Source organism: Cherax quadricarinatus, chromosome 84, assembly GCF_038502225.1.
Source record: "Cherax quadricarinatus isolate ZL_2023a chromosome 84, ASM3850222v1, whole genome shotgun sequence".
NCBI classification, from domain to species: Eukaryota; Metazoa; Arthropoda; class Malacostraca; order Decapoda; family Parastacidae; genus Cherax; species Cherax quadricarinatus.
Window position 1 is genome coordinate 557,987 of NC_091375.1, and position 27,929 is coordinate 585,915.

Below are 27,929 nucleotides of genomic sequence, written 5' to 3' on the forward strand. Positions count from 1 at the left end.
ATTAATGATTTGGCCTCTAGTCTTCCATCAAATATTTGGTCATCACTCTATGTTGATGACTTCGCTATTGCCTGTGCAGGCGCTGACTGTCACCTTATTACAGTTTCTCTCCAGCATGCAGTCGACCGTGTTTCCAATTGGGCCACCACACGTGGGTTTAAATTTTCCAGCACTAAAACCCACCAAATTACTTTCACTAGACGCTCTGTCATCTCCGATCATCCTTTGTACCTCTATGGCTCCCGTATCCCTGAACGTGATACAGTCAAGTTTCTGGGCCTCCTCTTTGATCGTAGGTTATCCTGGAAACCTCACATTACCTCTCTGAAGGCAACTTGTCACAGCCGGCTGAACCTTCTTAAAACCCTTGCTCATCTTTCATGGGGAGCTGATCGTCGAACCCTCCTTCGCCTACATTCCACCCTTATCTTATCAAAACTTGATTATGGTGACCAGATCTATTCAGCGGCATCTCCTGCTACTCTCTCTAGCCTTAACCCCATTCATCACCAAGGATTATGTTTATGCCTTGGTGCTTTTCGCTCTTCCTCTGTCAAGAGCCTCTATGCAGAAGCGAACGTTCCATCCTTATCCGATCGCCGTGATGCCCATTGCCTTCGCTACTATATATGCTCTCATGATCTCCACAATCCTTCCATTTATAGAATGGTCACTGATATTAGTAGACATTCTTTATTTGTTCGGAGCCCGTTTACTCCGTCCCTTCTCTCTTCGCCTTCATTCGCTCTTGTCTTCTCTTCAATTACCACCTTTCTATGTACATGTAGCATCTCACTTTTCCCTACCCCCCTGGGAAGTTCCAGCTGTTCGAGTCTGTTCTTTCTCTCTCCCTTGCTCGAAAGCCCAACTGTCTACGGTCGCTTCCCGCTCTCTTTTTCTTGACCACTTTCACTCTCATGCCATTGCTGTGTACACAGATGGCTCTAGTCTTCTGACGACGTAGGATTCGCAGCAGTGTTTCCGGATAGCGTCGTACAAGGGCATTTACTATCTTCGGCTAGTATTTTTACTGCTGAATTGTATGCCATCCTTACAGCACTTATCCGTATTGCATCTATGCCTGTGTCATCATTTGTGGTTGTCTCAGACTCCCTTAGTGCTTTACAGGCTATACAGAAATTTGATACACCTCACCCCTTAGTCCTCCGTATCCAACTTTGGCTACGCCGCATCTTTACCATGCATAAAGATATTGTTTTTTGTTGGGTCCCTGGTCATGTTGATGTACAGGCAGACACTGCTGCACGGTCAGCAGTACATGACCTACCAGTTTCATGTAGAGGTATTCCATTTACGGACTATTTTGCTGCAATATCTTCCCAACTTCACACCCGTTGGCAACAACGTTGGTCTACTATGCTCGGCAACAAACTTCAATCTATTAAACCGAGTATAGGTTACTGGCCGTCTTCTTATCACCAGTGTCGAGGGTGGGAGACTACTCTCTCCCGTCTTCGCATTGGCCATACTTCCTCTTACTCATGGAGAGGCGCCCTGCTCCTCTCTGTGAGAATTGCCAAATTCCATTATCAGTCAGCCACATTCTGTTGGACTACCCAGTGTATCAACGAGCACGCAGGATTTACCTCCGTCTTCGCTCCGCTGCTCTCTCTTTACCTTCCCTTCTCGCTGATGGACCCACCTTTCATCCGGACTCTCTCATTGACTTTTTGACAACAACTGACTTCACAAATTCTGATCCCTTCAGCCCTTTCTACTTCAATCTCTTGCTACCCCCGTACTATCCCCTGCCCTGCTGTTTTCTATAACCTACTGATCATCCCTCCTCCCTTCTGCCATCCAATACCTTGCTTCCTTACCTACCCTGCAGCGCTGTATAGCCCTTGTGGCTTAGCGCTTCTTTTTGATTATAATAATAATAATACGAATTCTCTGCATTATATTCACACCACACATTGCCCTCAGACATGACATCTCCACTGCCTCCAGCCTTCTCCTCGCTGCAACATTCATCACCCATGCTTCACACCCATATAAGAGCGTTGGTAAAACTATACTCTCGTACATTCCCCTCTTTGCCTCCAAGGACAAAGTTCTTCGTCTCCACAGACTCCTAAGTGCACCACTCACTCTTTTCCCCTCATCAATTCTATGATTCACCTCATCTTTCATAGACCCATCCACTCCCAAATATCTGAATACATTCACCTCCTCCATACTCTCTCCCTCCAATCTGATATTCAATCTTTCATCACCTAATCTTTTTGTTATCCTCATAACCTTACTCTTTCCTGTATTCACCTTTAATTTTCTTCTTTTGCACACCCTACCAAATTCATCCACCAATCTCTGCAACTTCTCTTCAGAATCTCCCAAGAGCACAGTGTCATCAGCAAAGAGCAGCTGTGACAACTCCCACTTTGTGTGTGATTCTTTATCTTTTAACTCCACGCTTCTTGCCAAGACCCTCGCATTTACTTCTCTTACAACCACGGTGACATCACACATCCTTGTCTAAGGCCTACTATTACTGGGAAAAAATTTCCCTCTTTCCTACATACTCTTAACTTGAGCCTCACTATCCTCGTAAAAACTCTTCACTGCTTTCAGTAACCTACCTCCTACACCATACACTTGCAACATCTGCCACATTGCCCCCCTATCCACCCTCTATAATTTTTACATTGTCTTTTGTCCCCCTTCCCTTTACATACATGCTCTCCGCCAATCCCTAGGTACCTTCCCCTCTTTCATACATTTATTAAACAAACGTGCCAACCACTCCAACACTATATCCTCCCCTGCTTTTAAAATTTCTGTCATGATCCCATCAGTTCCAGCTGCTTTACCCCCTTTCATTCTATGTAATGCCTCGCGTACCTCCCCCCACACTTACATTCTGCTCTTCTTTACTCCTAAAAGATGGTATACCTCCCTGGCCAGTGCATGAAATTACCGCCTCCATTTGTTCCTCAAAATATTCTCGCCATCTACCTAATACCTCCCTCTCCCCTACTCTGCTTTTAACTGACAAATGCATATGTTTCCTAGGCTTTCTTAACTTGTTTAGCTCAAATTTTTTCTTATTTTCATTAAAATTTCTTGACAGTGCCTCTCCCACTCGATCATCTGCTCTCCTTTTGCACTCTCTCAACCTTTCTTTTATTCTCCACATACTCTATTCTTCTTATAACACTTCTGCTTTGTAAAAACCTCTCATAAGCTAACTTTTTCTCTTTTATCACACTCTTTACTTCATTCCACCAATCACTCCTCTTTCCTCCTGCCCCCCACCCTCCTATAACCACAAACCACTGCCCCACATTCTAATACTGCATTTTTAAAACTCATCCAACTCCCCGCCCACCTTTCTGCCAATAGTCGCTTATATCTCACTCGAACTTCCTCCTCCCTTAGTTTATACACTTTCACTTCCCTCCTATTTGTTGTTGCCACCTTCCTCTTACTCTAACTGTAGCTACAACTAAATAATGATCCGATATATCAGTTGCCCCTCTATAAACATGTACATCCTGGAGCCTACCCATTAACCTTTTATCCACCAATACATAATCTAACAAATTACTTTTATGTCATGGTGTATCATACCTTGTATATTTATTTATCCTCTTTTTTCAAAAATTATATATTACCAAATCTCTTTCTGCACATAGCTCAATTAAAGGCTCCCCATTTACATTTACCCCTGGCAACTCAAATTTACCTACTACTCCCTCCACAACATTTTTACCCATTTTAGCATTGAAATCCCCAACCACAAGTACTCTCACACTTGGTTCAAAACTCCCCACGCATTCAATCAACATTTCCCATAATCTCTCTCTCTTCTCCAGGTGCATATACGCTTACTATAACCCACTTTTCACATCGAACCTTTATAGTCCCTCTTTTCCTTCAACATTATTCCTACTCCTTTTTTAGCTCTAACTCTATTTGAAACCCCTGACCTAATCCCATTTATTCCTCTCCACAAACTCTCCCACCCCTTTCAGCTTTGTTTCACTTAAAGCCAGGACATCTAGCTTCTCATTCATAACATCCACAATCATCTGTTTATCATTTACACAACATCCATGCACATTCAGACTTCCCACTTTGACAACTTTCTTATTAGTAATCTTTACAGGAAAAGAGGTTACTAGCCCATTGTTCCCTGCATTTTAGTTGACTTTTACAACACGCATGGCTTATGGAGGAAAGATTCTTATTCCACATGGATATAAAAGGAAAAGTAATAAGACCAAGAACTATTAAGATAAAATCAAAGAAAACTCAGATGAGTGTGTATAAATAAACATGCATGTGTAGTGTGACATAAGTGTAAGTAGAAGTAGCAAGACCCATCCTGGATAGATCTGTCATTTCAGCAGAGCCTTCAACATAGGAGGGATGTGGGTGGCCTTACGGTTATGTACAAGGCCAATATTGTCAAAATACCACACTTGGATCCACTTCGAGGACAGCGTGAAACAAGCTTTTTATGCTACAAGAAGGGCAGAAAGCAGCAACTTCACTCTGGCTGTACCCTTCTCCAGAACATCACTCTATACATAACCAGGATGACTCGAGTATGGAACACATTCGTACAGCATAATGATGTCAACGAGATAGTCAGTTGATCAAATGCTGGCCCACAGATGGCTCCAACTTCATCCTGTTCCCTACTTATATGTCTCATAACAATAAAAATGCTTTCAAATGAGCTGATGTAGGTAACAGCTCTTAGCTTGTCAATAAAGCTATTGATCCTTAACCTTGTGTCAAAAAAAAAAATACTTGTAATCTTGCATATTTATGAGATAGACAAAAGACACCATCATGTAAAACAATTACAGGCTTTTGTTTTATACTCACTTGGTAGGACGGTAGTACCTCCCTGGGTGGTTGCTGTCTACCAACTACTATTTAGTAAATAGTTTTACTAAATGATAATGTCATTCTATTAAAAATGAATTCATACTTGTTCTGTAATCAAGGAAACATAGAAAAATAGATTCTTCAAAATTTTATTCACTGCTGTGTAAATTTTGACTCAACTGTTATAGTATTGACAATGGCATGAAGGAATATATTGTACCGATATAGGTAGTAGGTTGGTAGACAGCAACCACCCAGGGAGGTACTACCGTCCTGCCAAGTGAGTGTAAAACGAAAGCCTGTGATTGTTTTACATGATGGTAGGATTGCTGATGTCTTTTGTCTGTCTCATAAATATGCAAGATTACAGGCATGTCTTGCTACTTCTACTTACACTTAGGTCACACTACACATACATGTACACATTTATTTATACACACTCATCTGAGTTTTCTTTGATTTTATCTTAATAGTTCTTGGTCTTATTAATTTTCCTTTTATATCCATGGGGAAGTGGAATAAGAATCTTTCCTCCGTAAGCCATGCGTGTTGTAAAAGTCAACTAAAATGCCGGGAACAATGGGCTAGTAACCCCTTTTCCTGTAAAGATTACTAAAAAGAATAAGAAGAAGAAAATTGTCAAAGTGGGAAGTCTGAATGTGCATGGATGTTGTGCAGATGATAAGAAAGAGATGATTGTGGATGTTATGAATGAGAAGAAGCTGGATGTCCTGGCTTTAAGTGAAACAAAGCTGAAGGTGGTGGGAGAGTTTCAGTGGAGAGGAATAAATGGGATTAGGTCAGGGGTTTCAAATAGAGTTAGAGCTAAAGAAGGAGTAGCAATAATGTTGAAGGATAAGCTATGGCAGGAAAAGAGGGACTATAAATGTATTAATTCAAGGATTATGTGGAGTAAAATAAAGATTGGATGTGAAAAGTGGGTTATAATAAGCGTGTATGCACCTGGAGAAGAGAGAAGTGTAGAGGAGAGAGAGAGATTTTGGGAAATGTTGAGTGAATGCATGGGGAGTTTTGAATCAAGTGTGAGAGTAATGGTGGTTGGGGATTTCAATGCTAAAGTGGGTAAAAATGTTATGGAGGGAGTAGTAGGTAAATTTGGGGTGCCAGGGGTAAATGTAAATGGGGAGCCTTTAATTGAGCTATGTGTAGAAAGGAATTTGGTAATAAGTAATACATATTTTATGAAAAAGAGGATAAATAAATATACAAGGTATGATGTAGCACGTAATGAAAGTAGTTTATTAGATTATGTATTGGTGGATAAAAGGTTGATGGGTAGGCTCCAGGATGTACATGTTTATAGAGGGGCAACTGATATATCGGATCATTATTTAGTTGTAGCTACAGTTAGAGTAAGAGGTAGATGGGAAAAGAGGAAGGTGGCAACAACAAGTAAGAGGGAGGTGAAAGTGTATAAACTAAGGGAGGAGGAAGTGCGGGTGAGATATAAGCGACTATTGGCAGAAAGGTGGGCTAGTGCAAAGATGAGTAGTGGGGGGGTTTAAGAGGGTTGGAATAGTTTTAAAAATGCAGTATTAGAATGTGGGGCAGAAGTTTGTGGTTATAGGAGGGTGGGGGCAGGAGGAAAGAGGAGTGATTGGTGGAATGATGAAGTAAAGGGTGTGATAAAAGAGAAAAAGGTAGCTTATGAGAGGTTTTTACAAAGCAGAAGTGTTATAAGAAGAGCAGAGTATATGGAGAGTAAAAGAAAGGTAAAGAGAGTGGTGAGAGAGTGCAAAAGGAGAGCAGATGATAAGAGTGGGAGAGGCACTGTCAAGAAATTTTAATGAAAATAAGAAAAAATTTTGGAGTGAGTTAAACAAGTTAAGAAAGCCTAGGGAAAATATGGATTTGTCAGTTAAAAACAGAGTAGGGGAGTTAGTAGATGGGGAGATGGAGGTATTGGGTAGATGGCAAGAATATTTTGAGGAACTTTTAAATGTTAAGGAAGAAACAGAGGCAGTAATTTCATGCACTGGTCAGGGAGGTATACCATCTTTTAGGAGTGAAGAAGAGCAGAATGTAATTGTGGGGGAGGTACGTGAAGCATTACATAATATGAAAGGGGGTAAAGCAGCTGGAACTGATGGGATCATGACAGAAATGTTAAAAGCAGGGGGGGGATATAGTGTTGGAGTGGTTGGTACTTTTGTTTAATAAATGTATGAAAGAGGGGAAGGTACCTAGGGATTGGCGGAGAGCATGTATAGTCCCTTTATATAAAGGGAAAGGGGACAAAAGAGACTGTAAAAATTATAGAGGAATAAGCTTACTGAGTATACCAGGAAAAGTGTACGGTAGGGTTATAATTGAAAGAATTAGAGGCAAGACAGAATGTAGGATTGCGGATGAGCAAGGAGGTTTCAGAGTGGGTAGGGGATGTGTTGATCAGGTGTTTACATTGAAGCATATATGTGAACAGTATTTAGATAAAGATAGGGAAGTTTTTATTGCATTTATGGATTTAGAAAAGGCATATGATAGAGTGGATAGGGAAGCAATGTGGCAGATGTTGCAAGTATATGGAATAGGTGGTAAGTTATTAAATGCTGTAAAGAGTTTTTATGAGGATAGTGAGGCTCAGGTTAGGGTGTGTAGAAGAGAGGGAGACTACTTCCCGGTAAAAGTAGGTCTTAGACAGGGATGTGTAATGTCACCATGGTTGTTTAATATATTTATAGATGGGGTTATAAAGGAAGTAAATGCTAGGGTGTTCGGGAGAGGGGTGGGATTAAATTTTGGGGAATCAAATTCAAAATGGGAATTGACACAGTTACTTTTTGCTGATGATACTGTGCTTATGGGAGATTCTAAAGAAAAATTGCAAAGGTTAGTGGATGAGTTTGGGAATGTGTGTAAAGGTAGAAAGTTGAAAGTGAACATAGAAAAGAGTAAGGTGATGAGGGTGTCAAATGATTTAGATAAAGAAAAATTGGATATCAAATTGGGGAGGAGGAGTATGGAAGAAGTGAATGTTTTCAGATACTTGGGAGTTGACGTGTCGGCGGATGGATTTATGAAGGATGAGGTTAATCATAGAATTGATGAGGGAAAAAAGGTGAGTGGTGCATTGAGGTATATGAGTCAAAAAACGTTATCTATGGAGGCAAAGAAGGGAATGTATGAAAGTATAGTAGTACCTCTTTTACCCCCTTTCTTATATGGGTGTGAAGCTTGGGTGGTAAATGCAGCAGCGAGGAGACGGTTGGAGGCAGTGGAGATGTCCTGTTTAAGGGCAATGTGTGGTGTAAATATTATGCAGAAAATTCGGAGTGTGGAAATTAGGAGAAGGTGTGGAGTTAAAAGTATTAGTCAGAGGGCAGAAGAGGGGTTGTTGAGGTGGTTTGGTCATTTAGAGAGAATGGATCAAAGTAGAATGACATGGAAAGCATATAAATCTATAGGGGAAGGAAGGCGGGGTAGGGGGTCGTCCTCGAAAGGGGGTAAAAGAGGTTTTGTGGGCAAGGGGCTTGGACTTCCAGCAAGCGTGCGCGAGCGTGTTAGATAGGAGATGAATGGTACTTGGGACCTGACGATCTGTTGGAGTGTGAGCAGGGTAATATTTAGTGAAGGGATTCAGGGAAACCGGTTATTTTCATATAGTCAGACTTGAGTCCTGGAAATGGGAAGTACAATGCCTGCACTTTAAAGGAGGGGTTTGGGATATTGGCAGTTTGGAGGGATATGTTGTGTATATGTGTGTGCTTCTAGACTGTTGTATTCTGAGCACCTCTGCAAAAACAGTGATAATGTGATGAAAGTATTTTGTTTTTGGGGATTTTTTCTTTTTTTTGGGTCACCCTGCCTCGGTGGGAGACGGCCGACTTGTTGAAAAAAAAAAATTATTTTAATATTATTACTTTAATAATATTGTAACACAGTCTTCAGTGTAAAATGACAAAATATAGTTATAAAATTTTTATTATTGATTCCTTTTAGTAAGAATAGAAAGACTTTCTGAAGTATTAATTATAAGAGCTAGTGATATATAATCTTGTATAAATAGCTACCTTTTTAACTTTGATTTCCAGCATTGTATATGTACAATATTCAGACAAAGAGGATAATCTTTGAAAAGTTTGTAATAAAAAAAAAAAAAATAATTGTTTTTAATATAATAAATACCTCAGAGGCTATTATAGTCTTTATATGAAATTACTCTGAATAAATATATATAAAATTTAACTCTCATATTTTTATTTTAACATATGTGCTAATATTGTCCCATTTTTCACAACTTTAATAATAAATTTCAATTCTAACCAGTAGTAAATTGAGAAAGCAGGCATATGCGTGAAGGTTGAGATTGAGAATGGGCAAGAATTAGTATAAGAATAAAATTTAAATGAAAGTTGATGTAATAGTTTAGTTTCCATTTAAAAGTCAAGACTTTCAGTGAGGTCAGAGTGAATATGTTGGGGCAGTGTACATGTAGAATTGAATCCATCTCTGAAGCTTAACTGATGTAGACTAGAATGTGAAATGGGCATACTAGAATTCTTATGAAATTTACTAACTCGTCTAAATGCCTTGAAGGGAAGAAAAATGATAATGTATTTCTCATAATTCAATAAAGAATTAGAACTCGAGAAAACTAAACGTCAGTGCATATAAATAGTATTCACAGTTGAAGAAGATAATATTTTCTGAAATTCAAAGAGTCTACCTGAACAAAGTTCTAGAAATCTCATGAAGACTAGCAGTGCCAAGACAATATATTAATTTTCAAGTGATATTCTTAATTAAAATATGTTTGAAACCCTCCTGAAGTATCAAAAACTCTGAACATCTCTCAAAAGCTTCTATGCCTCAGAAACATTAATTTTCCTTATACCTGTTGTTTTTCTTCACATACTAGTAAAAGGTTATTATTATTATAATCAAAAAGAAGCGCTAAGCCACAAGGACAAAAGGTACTCAAGAAGTAGCTGATTTAATTAAGGTTATAGCCTCTAGGATGGTGGCATACTTTAGAAAAAAGTGGACTCTAAAATGAAGTAGGATAACTCCTGGCTCATAAATCACAATATAACAGATTCACCTCACTTTGAAGCTCTCCTCACGTACAGTCGCTCAATTGCTCTCAAAATTCTTCCATCGACATCGCAGATGACCTTCAGAAACTATCTGGGTAATCCTTGAGGAAAATGACAGTGGGCACAGGCAGGATGAAGTCATCTGGACTTGAAGCTGATGCTGCCTTTTGCTCATGATGGAATATACATCAAAGGTGATGAGAAACATTAGTGCACACACACAAATGACAATACAATTTTAAGATGACAGTAAATATTAAAAGTTATATGAAATACCTTGATTTATGACATGATTGTGTACACTCTGGCCATGACTACACCAAGTATGCCAACATATTGTATTCTCTACACTGTTCACCCATTCTTCAGTACAAGAGTCAGGAGCCCTGCTGGATACAATAAAAATGGCAAAACCCATTAAGGTCATTCAGTGCTACATAGTAGAGACTATGTCAGTGGGGTTGACTAATATTTTGCCAGCAACGCTGGACAGGAGCCAAGTCAGATAATTGTCGTACCTTTTTTACACTGCATTCATGACTCGATAGAAACAACACTGATTATTGATTTTCGGCTTTGAAAGTGATGAAACAAACTCTTGCTCTCCTTAAGTCAAGCAGTTCTATGGTAATGGTAACAAGCACAAACACCTCATTTTATGAGCAGAGCACAATTGGGTGACCACCAGGGTAAACATTCCTAAAAATGTCTTTGCCAGATCCTTAAAGTAGCAATGATAACAGTCAAGAAGAGAGAATAAAACTTGCCAGAAGATAGAACAGTTCAAAGTATAGAGTATCAAATCATAATGCATGGTCATGAACACCTATAAGGGAACTCAAAAAAGTGAAGACAATGCAGACATAATTTATCAGTTGGGTGAGGCTGTGACAGGATCTCATACCAGTCTAAACCTGATGACATTAGAAGTCAGACAACTACATACTGTACAAAATTCTGAGAGTAACTGATAAAGTCTAGAGGGACAGGCTGCGAGGTGGGAAACAGTTACAACTTTTTTAATTATTTTATCAGAGGACTGGAAGGTACATTATGTACAGCACTTGTGAAACTTGGCATTTCTTTACTTCCTATAAAAATTATTTTTGGCTTGATATGAAATTTACTAAAGAAATTCTATATGTACACATCACCTTTCTTCTTACTTAATAATGATGTACATATCTATATTACATGAATTAATAAAATTCACTTATTACATCTATATTGACATGACTTCTCACTTACCCAGTGTTTTACTGCATTGCTTCTGCCTCTTCATGGTAGTGGTGTAGGAGTTGCAGTGGTGGAGACATTTCTGGTTTAAATTTCTTCTGGCACTTGACATGTACTATACCTGCTAATGCAATATTATACAAGATTTGTCTATACTGCATTTTGTTCATTATAATTAATATTTTTTTACCATTTCCCACCAAATCAGCATAACCCAAAAAGAATGAAAAAACTTTCATCATTCAACAATGAAGCTAAATATGCAGATTATTTTACTAATACCATGAGCAAACAGGCTAGGGAGGCTGAGGGACATCAAAAGGAAAATGACAGAACACTGAGTAGAAGTTACTGAATTTGTTTTGATGAGAAAATTTATAGTGTGTGGCAGCCCAGTCAAGAGGCTTAATTTTATTATTATTTCATATCACAAAAAATGTGCTCAATCATACTGGTCACAACATGCCAAGAAGTTAAGGAGATTTGTCAGCTAAGGGGTAGTAGTGAAACACTAACTTACAAGCCAACGAAGCTAAAGTTGGTGTAATAAATCTGTTTCAATCAAAAAGCGTGTCTGTACTAAAAGTAATGCACTAAGAGATTCAATACAGTGGATCCCCCGATATTCGATATTAATCCGTTCCTGAGAGCTCATCGAAAAGCGAATCAATTTTCCCCATAAGAAATAATGGAAATCAAATTAATCTGTGCAACACACCCAAAAGTATGAAAAAAAAAATTTTTACCACATGAAATATTAATTTTAGTACACACAAACTGAAGAAGACATGCACAGTTACATGACACTCACCTTTATTGAAGATCTGGTGATGACTGATGGGATGGGAGAAGGGGAGTGTGTGGATGGTGTTAGTGTTTAGAAAGGGAATCCCCTTCCATTAGGACTTGAGGTAGCAAGTCCTTTTACGGGGTTACTTCCCTTCTTTTAATGCCACTAGGACCAGCTTGAGAGTCACTGGACCTCTGTTGCACAACAAATCTGTCCATAGAGCTCTGTACCTTCCGTTCCTTTATGATTTGTCTAAAATGGGCCACAACATTGTCATTGTAATAGTCACCAGCACGGCTTGCAATAGCTGTGTTAGGGTGATTTTCATCCATAAAGGTTTGCAGTTCAACCCACTGTGCACACATTTCCTTAATTTTTGAAGTAGGCACAATGGATTCCACAACTGGCATAGGCTTCTCAGGGTTAGCCCCAAACCCTTCAAAATCTTTCTTAATTTTCATACTAATTCTCACCCTTTTTACCACAGGGTTGGCACTAGAAGCTTTCTTGGGGCCCATGGTGACTTATTTTGCAGAAACAAGCACCAAAAACAATGATAATATGGAATGTACCGAATGTATCCTTAGATGCGCGCACACTGGCTGGCTTGTAAACACTGGCACACACACGGCAGTTCAGGCCACACGTGGACACGTCTCGTACGAATCGTATACCGAGGCAAAATTTTTGCATTAAAATGCATCGAATACCGGATTTATCGAATACAGATGCCATCGAATACCGGGGGTCCACTGTACAAGGAAAAGCAAAATGGACTAATGCTGCAAAAGTGCATATAACTCTGCCATGAAAATACTTAGCAAATCTGGTAGGCATCCCTCTAGTACACTATCCAGAAAAACATCTGCATTTTATACACCTTGGCGATTTAGAACCATCAAGTAGCATGTGAATCGGGGATGCAACAATACCAAAATTCTTGCTGATACCGACACCATCAACATTAGCTGGTGCCTGCTGGGACTGATACCAGTGCACATCTCTAATGTGAATGCAAGAGAAAATGGTCAAGGAAGAGGGAGCACACATCCACAGCAGGAATAAGAGACTTCAGAAAGGTAGAGGAAGAGGGATGTACTCAAATCACTGAGGCCTGGTCACAGACTCGACCGTGGGGGCGTTGACCCCCAAAACCCTCTCCAGGTACATCTCCCAAGGGGAGATGGTAAAGAGAAGAGGAAGAGAAGCAACTAGTGTGAAGGTGAAGGTTAAAAGAGTGTGATAAAGATGACAGTAGAAAGTATCGGCTTTCCTAACTTCTTTATTATTGAATAGGTTGTAGTGTCCTTAAGGTCATGACAGCTAACTAAATAACAGACATTAAATTGCACAATAGTCTGGTAATGAAGGAACATTAGATTCCATAAAGGCTTTCAGAGGACAATCAAGAGGCACCAAGACAGATTCTATAAAAACTTTCAACTGAAGAAGATTGAAAGGCACAAAGATACAGTCCTTAATGGATAACATCGTGCTTGAAGAGAATAGCTTTTGAAACACAAGAATATATCAGACACCCATAAACAAGCTTGGATAGAACCAAGGCTATATGACAATGTACCACTTGCCTGTTGGGCCCCCTAAGTAGTGTGACAAAAAGTTCAGTAATTCAGTCTGCTAACACAGGCTGCTTTTAGGGGTCACGTGCAATTTCTCTGACATTCTACAAATGAGTAGAATTTCTCTAGAAAGCCATAGAATCAGGAGGGATATGATTGAGGTGTATAAATGGAAAACAGGAATAAATAAAGGGGATGTATAAACTGTGCTAAAAATACCTAGCCAAGACAGGGCTTGCAGCAATGAACATTAAAATGGTATAAAATACCGACAGATTGTTAGGTAAGACACATATGCAACAGTTAGGTATCTTTATTTCGAAACGTTTCGCCTACACAGTAGGCTTCTTCAGTCGAGTACAGAAAAGTTGATAGAAGCAGAAGATAGATACCTAACTGTTGCATATGTGTCTTACCTTGCAGCAATGGTTTTAACCTGAAAAAATTCAGATTCAGGAAGGATATAAGAAAGCACTGGTTTGGTAATAGTTGTGGATGAGTGGAACAAACTCCCAAGTACTGTCATAGAAGCTAAAACATTGTGTAGTTTTAAAAATAGGTTAGATAAATACATAAGTGGTGAGCTGGACCTGACTAGCTTGTGCTACTAGGTCTGATGCCATGCTCCTTCCTTAAGTGAATGTGACCTGACCTGACTAGGTTGGGTCACTGAATTAAGCTGGTAGGTGACTTGGACCTGCCTTACATGGGCCAGTAGGCCTACTGCAGTGTTCCTTCTTATGTTAAGAAATTTAACAGTTTGGCACACTAGGATAGAGGAAACATACAGGAAGAGTATAAAATGGGGATAACAGGACAATGAGAAAATATAAGAGCTCATTTTAGATACTGCTGAGAATTTGAAACTTGTGGAACTCTGTGTTCATCAAGAACTGCAAGAAGCCCCTGTCACATGCCTTCAGCATTCTATGGAGAAGGAGTATGGACACAGGGGTCATCAGTCACTAAAAACAACAGACATAGCCCCACTCCACAAAGGTGGCAGTAAAGCAATTGCAGAGAACTACAGACTGATACCGCTAACATCCCATATCATAAAAATCTTTGAAAGGGTTCTAAGAATTAAGATTGCCAACCACCTAGATACCCATCAATTACACAACCCAGGGCAACACAGGTGTGGAAAATTTTTAATTTTCCAAAACTATAGTGCCTAATAGGTGTTTAATGTGTCGATATGAGTCAAAAATATATTTGACAATAGGATAGAACCAAGAGTTCCCTTTGCGCATGCGCGGATGTGCGGGGGGAGAGGTCGACTCGGGCCATGGGGGAGGCGGGAGTGTTTTGAATGTAGTGAGGAGGCTGGGAAAGCATGGAACCAGGAAAGTGGCGTTCACGGCGGCCTAAGGATTAATATGGGCCTCACTTCATAATAGGAAGTGTCGTAACTGTTCCTGGTGAAGAGTGAGGGAACGTGATTTACGGGACCACCGTAAAAAGGTGGTAAAATTAGTGAATAATGGTTCGACCGGGTGTGACTGGTGCGCGGCCATGGTGTGTGTCCAGGGGAAATACCCGTGTGTTAATCCTCACTCATCAGCCTCAGATCTTAATGGAGTGACCTCTAATGTGTATAATAATTATGAGACGTTGAATCGTCTTGTGAATGGTAATGTAATCAGTGATAATAACATTGAGTTAAGAGAATGCGGGATGTGAAATAGATCGCCCTGCTCCGAGTGAACGCGTGATTCTCGTACCGAGGATAGTGAAGCTTTATGGAATCATGACTTCTAAACCAGGACAAACCGACGGATACCTCGTCCTGCTGGAATAAGAACCGTGTCGGTGTAGCAGGACATCGAAATGAGATGGTGAATGGAGGGAATGAGTAGTATCAATCACCCACAGTTAAGTAACCCTTCTAGTTATAGCAGACTGATACTGGCCAGTTAGGTATGTTGTAATTGGATAGGTTATGAGTGATCCAGCTACATCAAGTGACCACCAGAGAATATCTGGTAAGTGGTGAGATTATGTACAAGTGTTTTCCTTGATGGATATATCCATGTGTAACCTACCCCACCCCCCTTCATTCAGTTAAACTAATATAATCTATACAGTCCACAATTAATTAGTAGCACCGTACTTGTGGGTGCTATCCAATCCATACTGGTCTCGGATAGATATGGATAAGATTGTGAGGTCGAAGGAACCACTTGCCGTGACCAGGGGTGGTTAAGTTTTCTCACATGTCTACACGGGGTGACTACGGTAAACAATATGGTTGTCTCCCAATGAGTTTACTTGTATGTATATAATGTTGAGGTACATACAGGTAATCACCCCTAGAAAATTTTCCATAACAGGTTTAGAGCAGGTCACTCCTGCCTGTCCCAGCTACTGGACCACTATGACAAGGTCCTGGATGCTTTAGAGCATAAACAAAATGCAGATGTAGTATACACAGACTTTGCAAAAGCCTTTGACAAGTGCAACCACGGTGTAATAGTGACAAAATGGATGATAAAGAAATAACAGGAAAAGTTGGTAGATGGAGCTATAACTTCCTAACAAAGAGAAATAGTAAACAGAGTAAAGTCTGAAGAGGCACAGTACTTCCTCCTATCCTGTTCCTCATCCTCATATCTGACATAGACAGATGTAATCCATAGCTCCATGTCTTTTGTTGTGAATGACACGCAAATTGCCATGACAGTGTCCTCCATCAAAAGCACTGTAAGACTTCAGACAGACATCAACCAAATCTTGAAATGGCCTGCAGAAAACAATATGAAGTTCAATGAAGAGAAATTTCAACTATTCAGATATGGGAAACTTGAGGAAATTAAAATTGTATCAGGGTATAAAACAAATTCTAACCACACAATAAAGCAAAAAACTAATGTGAAGGACCTGGGAGTGATAATGTCAAGAGCATCTCACCATCAAAGACCACAACAATGTATCTACCTCATCTGCTAGAAAAATGATAGGATGGATAATGAGAACCTGCAAAAACTAGAAATGCCAAGCCCAAGATGATTCTCTTCAAACTGCTTCTCTCTTTGTTGGAATACTGCTGTACACTAACTGCCCCCTTCAAGGCAGGCAAAATTGCTGACCTGGAAATTGTACAGAGGGGTGTTAATGTTGCAGTTTAAAAACTGTAGTGTAAAGCACCCTTCTGGCAAGACAGTGATGGAGTGAATGATGGTGAAAGTTTTTCTTTTTCGGGCCACCCTGCCTTGGTGGGAATCAGCCAGTGTGATAATAAAAATAAAAAAATAATAACTTTCACAGCACACATAAGTACGATAAAGCACCTAAATTACTGGGAATGGTTGAAGTCCCTCGATTTGTATTCCATGGAATGCAGACAAGAAAGATACACAGTAATATACATTTGGAAAATCCTAGAGGAATTAGTACCAAACTTGCACACAAAAATCACTCCCTATGAAAGCAAAAGACTCTGCAGGAGATGTAACATTCCCCCAATAAAAAGCAACTGCCTCCCAGCATATAGTACAGTGGACCCCCGCATAACGATGGCATCGCATAGCGATTTTTCCGCATAACGATTACTTTTATCGCAAAATTTTTGCCCCGCATACCGATTAAAAACCCGCATACCGATTTTCGTCCGAGACGCGTCCAATGTGCCCTCAGCCAGCCTCACATGTGCCGCTCCGTCCCATTGTTTACCAGCCAGCCTCCGCGGTAACATCCAAGCATACACTCGGAATATTTCGTATTATTACAGTATTTTCGGTGCTGTTTCTGGAAAATAAGTGACCATGGGCCCCAAGAAAGCTTCTAGTGCCAACCCTACACCTCAAAGGGTAAGAATTACTATAGAGATGAAGAAAGAGATAATTGATAAGTATGAAAGTGGAGTGCGTATAGCCGACCTAGTCAAGCTGTACAAGAAACCCCAATCAACCATCGCTACTATTGTGGGCACCAGAAAGACAATCAAGGAAGCTGTTCTTGCCAAAGGTTCAACTGTGTTTTCGAAACAAAGATCGCAATTGATGGAAGATGTTGAGAGACTCTTATTGGTGTGGATAAATGAAAAACAGATAGCAGGAGATAGCGTCTCTCAAGCGATCATATGTGAAAAGGCTAGGAAGTTGCATGACGATTTAATTAAAAAAATGCCTGCAACTAGTGATGATGTGAGTGAATTTAAGGCCAGCAAAGGTTGGTTTGAGAGATTTAAGAAGCGTAGTGGCATCCATAGTGTGATAAGGCATGGTGAGGCTGCCAGTTCGGACCACAAAGCGGCTGAAAAATATGTGCAGGAATTCAAGGAGTACATAGAAACTGAAGGACTGAAACCTGAACAAGTGTTTAATTGTGATGAAACAGGCCTGTTCTGGAAGAAAATGCCAAGCAGGACCTACATTACTCAGGAGGAAAAGGCACTCCCAGGACATAAGCCTATGAAAGACAGGCTTACTTTGTTGATGTGTGCCAATGCTACTGGTGATTGCAAAGTGAAGCCTTTATTAGTGTATCACTCTGAAACTCCCAGAGCGTTCAGGCAAAAGAATGTCCTCAAGGATAATTTGTGTGTGCTGTGGAGGGCAAACAGTAAGGCATGGGTCACTAGGGAATTTTTCTATAACTGGTTACACCATGCATTTGCCCCCAATGTGAAAAATTACCTAACTGAAAAGAAATTAGAACTTAAGTGCCTCCTGGTGTTAGACAATGCCCCTGGTCATCCTACAGACGTGGCAGAGCGACTTTATGGGGACATGAGCTTCATTAAGGTGAAGTTTTTGCCTCCTAATACCACTCCTCTCCTGCAGCCCATGGACCAGCAGGTTATTTCCAACTTCAAGAAACTGTACACAAAAGCTCTGTTTGAAAGGTGCTTTGTAATGACCTCAGAAACTCAACTGACTCTAAGAGAGTTTTGGAGAGATCACTTTAATATCCTCAATTGTGTAAACCTTATAGGTAAGGCTTGGGAGGAAGTGACAAAGAGGACCTTGAACTCTGCTTGGAAGAAACTGTGGCCAGAATGTGTAGACAAAAGGGATTTTGAAGGGTTTGAGGCTAACCCTGAGAATCCTGTGCCAGTTGAGGAATCCATTGTGGCATTGGGAAAGTCCTTGGGGTTGGAGGTTAGTGGGGAGGATGTGGAAGAGTTGGTGGAGGAGGACAATGAAGAACTAACCACTGATGAGCTGCTAGATCAACTTCAACAGCAAGAGGCCACACCTGAGGAAATTGCTTCGGAGGAGGGGAGAGAGAAATTGAAGAAGTTGCCTACTTCAAAGATTAAGGAAATCTGTGCAAAGTGGCTTGAAGTGCAAACCTTCATGGATGAAAATCACCCTCACACAGCTATTGCAAGCCGTGCTGGTGATTATTACACTGACAATGTTGTGAAACACTTTAGGCAAGTCATAAAGGAACGAGAGGTACAGGCCACTATGGACAGATATCTTGTGCGAAAGAAGTCCAGTGACTCTGAAGCTGGCCCTAGTGGCATTAAAAGAAGAAGGGAAGTAACCCCAGAAAAGGACTTACTACCTCAAGTCCTAATGGAAGGGGATTCCCCTTCTAAACACTAACACACTCTCTCCCCTCCTCCCATCCCATCAATCATCACCAGATCTTCAATAAAAGTAAGTGTCATTTAATTGTGCATGCCTTTTTCAGTTTGTGTGTATTAAAATTAACATTTCATGTGGTAAAAAAAATTTTTTTTCATACTTTTGGGCGTCTTGCACGGATTAATTTTATTTCCATTATTTCTTATGGGGAAAATTCATTCGCATAACGATTATTTCGCATAACGATGAGCCCTCTTGCACGGATTAAAATCGTTAACCGGGGGTCCACTGTATAAGGGGGAATACCAATAGACCCCTGACCATCTTCAGGAAGGCACTGTGTGTATATACAGTGGACCCCCGCATAACGATGGCATCACATAGCGATTATTTCGCATACCGCTTACTTTAATCGCAAAATTTTTGCCGCGCATACCGATTAAAAACCCGCTCACCGATTTTCGTCCGAGACGCGTCCAATGTGCGCCCTCAGCCAGCCTCACATGTGCCGCCCGTGCCATTGTTTACCAGCCAGCCTCCGCGGTAACATCCAAGCATACACTCGGAATATTTCGTATTATTACAGTGTTTTCGGTGCTGTTTCTGGAAAATAAGTGACCATGGGCCCCAAGAAAGCTTCTAGTGCCAACCGTACACCAATAAGGGTGAGAATTCCCATTGAAATGAAGAAAGAGATCATTGATAAGTATGAAAGTGGAGTGCGTATCGCCGACCTAGTCAAGTTGTACAAGAAACCCCAATCAACCATCGCTACTATTGTGGGCACCAAAAAGACAATCAAGGAAGCTGTTCTTGCCAAAGGTTTAACTGTGTTTTCGAAACAAAGATCGCAAGTGATGGAAGATGTTGAGAGACTCTTATTGGTGTGGATAAATGAAAAACAGCTAGCAGGAGATAGCGTCTCTCAAGCGATCATATGTGAAAAGGCTAGGAAGTTGCATGAGGATTTAATTAAAAAAATGCCTGCAACTAGTGATGATGTGAGTGAATTTAAGGCCAGCAAAGGTTGGTTTGAGAGATTTAAGAAGCGTAGTGGCATCCATAGTGTGATAAGGCATGGTGAGGCTGCCAGTTCGGACCACAAAGCGGCTGAAAAATTTTTTTTATTTTTATTATCACACCGGCCGATTCCCACCAAGGCAGGGTGGCCCGAAAAAGAAAAACTTTCACCATCATTCACTCCATCACTGTCTTGCCAGAAGGGTGCTTTACACTACAGTTTTTAAACTGCAACATTAACACCCCTCCTTCAGAGTGCAGGCACTGTACTTCCCATCTCCAGGACTCAAGTCCGGCCTGCCGGTTTCCCTGAATCCCTTCATAAATGTTACTTTGCTCACACTCCAACAGCACGTCAAGTATTAAAAACCATTTGTCTCCATTCACTCCTATCAAACACGCTCACGCATGCCTGCTGGAAGTCCAAGCCCCTCGCACACAAAACCTCCTTTACCCCCTCCCTCCAACCCTTCCTAGGCCGACCCCTACCCCGCCTTCCTTCCACTACAGACTGATACACTCTTGAAGTCATTCTGTTTCGCTCCATTCTCTCTACATGTCCGAACCACCTCAACAACCCTTCCTCAGCCCTCTGGACAACAGTTTTGGTAATCCCGCACCTCCTCCTAACTTCCAAACTACGAATTCTCTGCATTATATTCACACCACACATTGCCCTCAGACATGACATCTCCACTGCCTCCAGCCTTCTCCTCGCTGCAACATTCATCACCCACGCTTCACACCCATATAAGAGCGTTGGTAAAACTATACTCTCATACATTCCCCTCTTTGCCTCCAAGGACAAAGTTCTTTGTCTCCACAGACTCCTAAGTGCACCACTCACTCTTTTTCCCTCATCAATTCTATGATTCACCTCATCTTTCATAGACCCATCCGCTGACACGTCCACTCCCAAATATCTGAATACGTTCACCTCCTCCATACTCTCTCCCTCCAATCTGATATTCAATCTTTCATCACCTAATCTTTTTGTTATCCTCATAACCTTACTCTTTCCTGTATTCACCTTTAATTTTCTTCTTTTGCACACCCTACCAAATTCATCCACCAATCTCTGCAACTTCTCTTCAGAATCTCCCAAGAGCACAGTGTCATCAGCAAAGAGCAGCTGTGACAACTCCCACTTTGTGTGTGATTCTTTATCTTTTAACTCCACGCCTCTTGCCAAGACCCTCGCATTTACTTCTCTTACAACCCCATCTATAAATATATTAAACAACCACGGTGACATCACACATCCTTGTCTAAGGCCTACTTTTACTGGGAAAAAATTCCCCTCTTTCCTACATACTCTAACTTGAGCCTCACTATCCTCGTAAAAACTCTTCACTGCTTTCAGTAACCTACCTCCTACACCATACACTTGCAACATCTGCCACATTGCCCCCCTATCCACCCTGTCATACGCCTTTTCCAAATCCATAAATGCCACAAAGACCTCTTTAGCCTTATCTAAATACTGTTCACTTATATGTTTCACTGTAAACACCTGGTCCACACACCCCCTACCTTTCCTAAAGCCTCCTTGTTCATCTGCTATCCTATTCTCCGTCTTACTCTTAATTCTTTCAATTATAACTCTACCATACACTTTACCAGGTACACTCAACAGACTTATCCCCCTATAATTTTTGCACTCTCTTTTATCCCCTTTGCCTTTATACAAAGGAACTATGCATGCTCTCTGCCAATCCCTAGGTACCTTACCCTCTTCCATACATTTATTAAATAATTGCACCAACCACTCCAAAACTATATCCCCACCTGCTTTTAACATTTCTATCTTTATCCCATCAATCCCGGCTGCCTTACCCCCTTTCATTTTACCTACTGCCTCACGAACTTCCCCCACACTCACAACTGACTCTTCCTCACTCCTACAAGATGTTATTCCTCCTTGCCCTATACACGAAATCACAGCTTCCCTATCTTCATCAACATTTAACAATTCCTCAAAATATTCCTTCCATCTTCCCAATACCTCTAACTCTCCATTTAATAACTCTCCTCTCCTATTTTTAACTGACAAATCCATTTGTTCTCTAGGCTTTCTTAACTTGTTAATCTCACTCCAAAACTTTTTCTTATTTTCAACAAAATTTGTTGATAACATCTCACCCACTCTCTCATTTGCTCTCTTTTTACATTGCTTCACCACTCTCTTAACTTCTCTCTTTTTCTCTGAAAAATATGTGCAGGAATTCAAGGAGTACATAGAAACTGAAGGACTGAAACCTGAACAAGTGTTTAATTGTGATGAAACAGGCCTGTTCTGGAAGAAAATGCCAAGCAGGACCTACATTACTCAGGAGGAAAAGGCACTCCCAGGACATAAGCCTATGAAAGACAGGCTTACTCTTCTCATGTGTGCCAATGCTACTGGTGATTGCAAAGTGAAGCCTTTATTAGTGTATCACTCTGAAACTCCCAGAGCGTTCAGGCAAAAGAATGTCCTCAAGGATAATTTGTGTGTGCTGTGGAGGGCAAACAGTAAGGCATGGGTCACTAGGGAATTTTTCTATAACTGGTTACACCATGCATTTGCCCCCAATGTGAAAGATTACCTAACTGAAAAGAAATTAGAACTTAAGTGCCTCCTGGTGTTAGACAATGCCCCTGGTCATCCTACAGACGTGGCAGAGCGACTTTATGGGGACATGAGCTTCATTAAGGTGAAGTTTTTGCCTCCTAATACCACTCCTCTCCTGCAGCCCATGGACCAGCAGGTTATTTCCAACTTCAAGAAACTGTACACAAAAGCTCTGTTTGAAAGGTGCTTTGTAATGACCTCAGAAACTCAACTGACTCTAAGAGAGTTTTGGAGAGATCACTTTAACCCTTTCAGGGTCCGTCCCGTAGATCTACGGCTTTACGTTCAGGGTCCAAACCGTAGATCTACGCCATGAGCTCAGCTCACTCTGATAAACTGTGAGTGGTACATTTGGGCCTAGATATGAGAGAATACATCAATGTGGTATGTGTGCACCACATAAAACAGATCCTGCAGCACACTGTGTATAATGAGAGAAAAAAATGAAATCATGATTTTTCGATTAAAACAGCAACTTTGCAGTGTTTTTTCGTATGTTTTTTATAGTTGTATTTGCGATTTCTCGATCTCATTTGATAGAATGGAAGACATATTACAGAAATAGAGATGATTTTGATTGGTTTTAGCACTGGAAATGACTTGAAACTGAGCTCAAAGTAGCAGAAATGTTAATTTTTTGCCGATATTCAAGAGTAAACAAACGACCTCACACGTCTAATACACGTCAGCTGGTGGGTCTAATATACATTCACAAATATGGTGATGATATTTATACAATTTTTGCAGTATTGCAGACCAGTAAATCTTCTATTTTTTGGTGTGAATAAAAATTCATTATGTGAATAAAAAATCAAAATGGAATTTATTTGTAAAGCCTCAAAACATAACTAATGAACAGAGGAAATGTTAGTTTAGTGCCAGGAATGCCTACATTGTTCATTCTGGACCCTATTTTGTAATTGGAATATTTTGAACTTTGTGTTAAATTGGCCAAATTAACAATTTCCGATCATTTTATTTTGTAGTTGAAACAGTTGACTTGGCGATTTCTTGTGCTCAATCGATAGAATGGAAGTAATACTAGTGAAATAGCTAAGAATTTGGTTGATTGGAATAATGTAATTGGCCTAAAATGGGAGTCAAAGTCGGCAAAATCGCCGATTCGTAAATATCGCTGACACATCAAAATTCGCGAGAGCATAATTTCGTCAATTTTCCACCAAATTTCGTACTTTTTGTTTTATTACCTTCAAAAAAAGATTCTCTACGATTTCATAAGAAAAAATAACAAATTTTTTTTTTTTAAATTCTTGGACACTGGTGCGTGACTCCAGATTTGGGCCTTGGACCCTGAAAGGGTTAATATCCTCAATTGTGTAAACCTTATAGGTAAGGCTTGGGAGGAAGTGACTAAGAGGACCTTGAACTCTGCTTGGAAGAAACTGTGGCCAGAATGTGTAGACAAAAGGGATTTTGAAGGGTTTGAGGCTAACCCTGAGAATCCTGTGCCAGTTGAGGAATCCATTGTGGCATTGGGAAAGTCCTTGGGGTTGGAGGTTAGTGGGGAGGATGTGGAAGAGTTGGTGGAGGAGGACAATGAAGAACTAACCACTGATGAGCTGATAGATCAACTTCAAGAGCAAGAGGCCAGACCTGGGGAAACTGGTTCAGAGGAGGGGAGAGAGAAATTGAAGAAGTTGCCTACTACAAAGATAAAGGAAATCTGTGCAAAGTGGCTTGAAGTGCAAACCTTCATGGATGAAAATCACCCTCACACAGCTATTGCAAGCCGTGTTGGCAACCTGTACACTGACAATGTTGTGAAACACTTTAGGGAAGTGATAAAGGAACGAGAGGTACAGGCCACTATGGACAGATATCTTGTGCGAAAGAAGTCCAGTGACTCTGAAGCTGGCCCTAGTGGCATTAAAAGAAGAAGGGAAGTAACCCCAGAAAAGGACTTGCTACCTCAAGTCCTAATGGAAGGGGATTCCCCTTCTAAACAGTAAGAAGATAATGCTCTCCCCTCCTCCCATCCCATCAATCATCACCAGATCTTCAATAAAAGTAAGTGTCATGTAAGTGTGCATGCCTTTTTCAGTTTGTGTGTATTAAAATTAACATTTCATGTGGTAAAAAATTTTTTTTTTCATACTTTTGGGTGTCTTGCACGGATTAATTTTATTTCCATTATTTCTTATGGGGAAAATTCATTCACATAACGATTATTTCGCATAACAATTACCCCTCTTGCACGGATTAAAATCGTTAACCGGGGGTCCACTGTATATGCTTGTACATGCATGTGTAGTGTGACTAAATGTAAGTAGTAGTAGTAAGATGAACCTGAAACCTTTCATGTTTACGAGACAGAAAAGACACCAGCAATCCTACCATCATGTAAAATAATTACAGGGTTCCGTTTTACACTCACTTGGCAAGACGGTAGTACCTCCCTGGGCGGTTGCTGTCTACCAACCTACTACCTAGGCAATGTATGTATTAAGCCAGATTAAAGGATATTTACTTTTACAGTTTACTGATGCCAAGATACGATTTTTTAATCGCTTTTAACCCCTTCACTGTTGGTGCCATATAGATACGTCTTACGAGCCAGTGTTGGTGACGTATTAATATGCCAAAATTCTAGCAGCTTCAAATACATGTATAGTGGGAGAAAGCTGGTAGGCCTACATGTGAGAGAATGGGTCTGCATCATCAGTGTGTGCAGTATAAAAAAAATCTGAGAGGCCGCAGTGCATTGTAGGAGTGCTAATTCAGCATGCCTTGCTCACCAAGCCTAGCAGTAAGGAATACCTCACTGTCAAATTGGGACTCTTCCCTTCCCAAGCGATAGCTCTACCACAGACTGAAGTGTCAGTGAAGATGAATCTCATGGTTTTGAGGAGTTTGTAACAGAAAGCAATGCCCAGGATACCAAAAATAGTGTTGAAAACCCAGACGATTATCAACTTCCCACCAAAAAAGTCAGACAAAGTGGCTTATTTCCATGTGGGTGGTGGGAAAGAGAGCATAGTTGGTGGGGAAGGCAGTGTGGGTTTGTGTAAACAACATAGCATATATGTAGTTTACCTAGGATAACCCAAAAAAGTCAAAGTGACTTATTTTCATGTGGGTGGTGGGGAAAGCAGCATGGGTTTGTGTAAATAGGTTTTGTCAACAATATAATGATAATGTTTGTGTGGTTATTGTGTTGCATACAATCAGTGGATATATATGCATTATGCATTATAATGGCCTTACAGGCCACAAAAGTTACAGTGGACCCTCCTTTTTCATTGATCTCCGTTATCACTGATTTCCGTTTTCGCCAAGTTTTTTCGTCAAAACGTTGGTTCCGTTTTCGTCAATGGTATGGAACCTGTCCAGTGCCCACACAAAGCCACCTCCCACACGCATTCTCAAGTAGTGTCACTTTGTGTCTCGGTGAGTAAACATATCCTGCGAGGTCATACGAAACATTTCGTCATAATCCATTGTTTTTGGCACTTGTTTATTGTGTGTGACTGCTAAATAAGCCATCATGGGCCCAAAGAAAGCTCCTAATGCCAGTCCTTTGGTAAAGAAAGTGAGGAACATGATAGAATTAAAGAAAGAAATCGTAGCAAAGTATCAAAGTGGAGGAGGAAGAGAGATTCTATAATATGTACGATACTAAAGCAGCAAAAGTCAATAAAGGTTATAGCGCCAGCATTAACAGTGTAGCAAGTAAGTGATTAATTCATAAAAAAAAGGACAGCATGAACCTAACTCCTCCAATGTTGTTTTAGTTATACAGTGGACCCCCGGTTAACGATATTTTTTCATTCCAGAAGTATGTTCAGGTGCCAGTACTGACCGAATTTGTTCCCATAAGGAATATTGTGAAGTAGATTAGTCCATTTCAGACCCCCAAACATACACGTACAAACGCACTTACATAAATACACTTACATAATTGGTCGCATTGGGAGGTGATCGTTAAGCGGGGGTCCACTGTATAGGCCTAATGGCAACACCTCTGCTGCTGCCTCCACCACCACTATGTACAGCTTATGCTCTCAGTGGCCCTTATGCACCCAACAGAACGCTACTCGTGACAAATATAATGGCATATTTTATTCATTCTAGAATATATGTCATGTTTTTATGTTATTAATATTGTTTATGTCATATTAGTTGAATTGTGATAGATAATTAAGCCATAGAGTTGATACTAGTGTCATATTGAAGCATATTGTCATCTCCAAAAATAAACTCGCCTCCCTCTCCCCTCCGCCCTGTCTGCCATACACCAACAAAAGTCTTCAATTAAGGTAAGTGTGATGTTAAATGTTCATTTATACATAATATTGGTGCTTTATATTTATTTGTCATTCTTTTCTGCATGTAAATTCATATTTAAGCTAGGAAAGTGACCCCAGATAAGAACTTGGTACCTAGAGTCCTTATGGAGGGGGATTCTCCTTCCAAACAGTAACCTTTCTTCCCTCCCCCCTCCTCCCTGTCTTCCATCCATCAACAACAGCCTTCAATAAAGGTAAGTGTCATGTTGAATGTTCATCCTTTTGTGCATGTAAATCTATCTTTAAGGTAAAAAAAAATTTTTTTTTTTGTTGATACTTCTGGGTGTCTGGAACAGATTAATTAGATTTACATTATGTCTCTTGGGGAAAATGGTTTCAGTTTTTGCTAATCTGGGCTTGGTTGCCCATGGCTAACCAATATTCTGAAATCCATTGATAAGAAACCAATATGAAAAGCAATATAGACAGGGCTTAATACACAAAGATATTCTTAAACAATATTCAACAGTTCTCACCAAATTAATAAAGAAAGCCAAACAACTGTACTACTCCTGCAGATTTACTGACACAAGAGGAGATATAAAAAAGACCTGGAAAACACTTTCCCAGATTCTGGGGACCCACAAACTGAAAAAAAACAAGAATATTGTTCTAACTTAACCTCATGAAACACCACTGTATTCTACTGATACAGCTAACAAGATAAACGACTTCTTCTCAAACATAAGATCTAATCTTGCCAGTAAAATCCCACGTACCAATGCTCGTGCCGGGGACTACCTAGATGGGAATTTCCCAAATTCCTTCTATCTTGTACCAACTGAGCCCACGGAAGTCACCGCGATCATAAAGTCACTTAAAAAGAACTCGGGGGAATCTGTCTCACGTCCCACCATTATTGTACAAGCGAGCGGCCCATGTCCTTTCGCATGCTATTACATTACTTTTTAACAAGTCACTAGAAACT

General features: G+C 40.4%; 2 long non-coding RNA genes across 2 annotated transcripts; one reads left to right on the top strand and one right to left on the bottom strand.

The window, feature by feature from the left end:
- The first annotated feature begins 218 nt into the window (after window positions 1-218).
- Window positions 219-4,756, top strand: LOC138855180 (uncharacterized). The gene is made up of 2 exons (XR_011394361.1): window positions 219-1,251; window positions 1,304-4,756. It is a non-coding gene; the product is annotated as an uncharacterized lncRNA (long non-coding RNA).
- A 4,363-nt stretch (window positions 4,757-9,119) lies between these two features.
- LOC138855179 (uncharacterized) lies at window positions 9,120-12,172 on the bottom strand. Its single transcript, XR_011394360.1, has 2 exons — window positions 11,310-12,172; window positions 9,120-11,274 (listed from the first exon to the last, which is right to left on the bottom strand). It is a non-coding gene; the product is annotated as an uncharacterized lncRNA (long non-coding RNA).
- Between the last annotated feature and the right edge of the window lie 15,757 nt (window positions 12,173-27,929).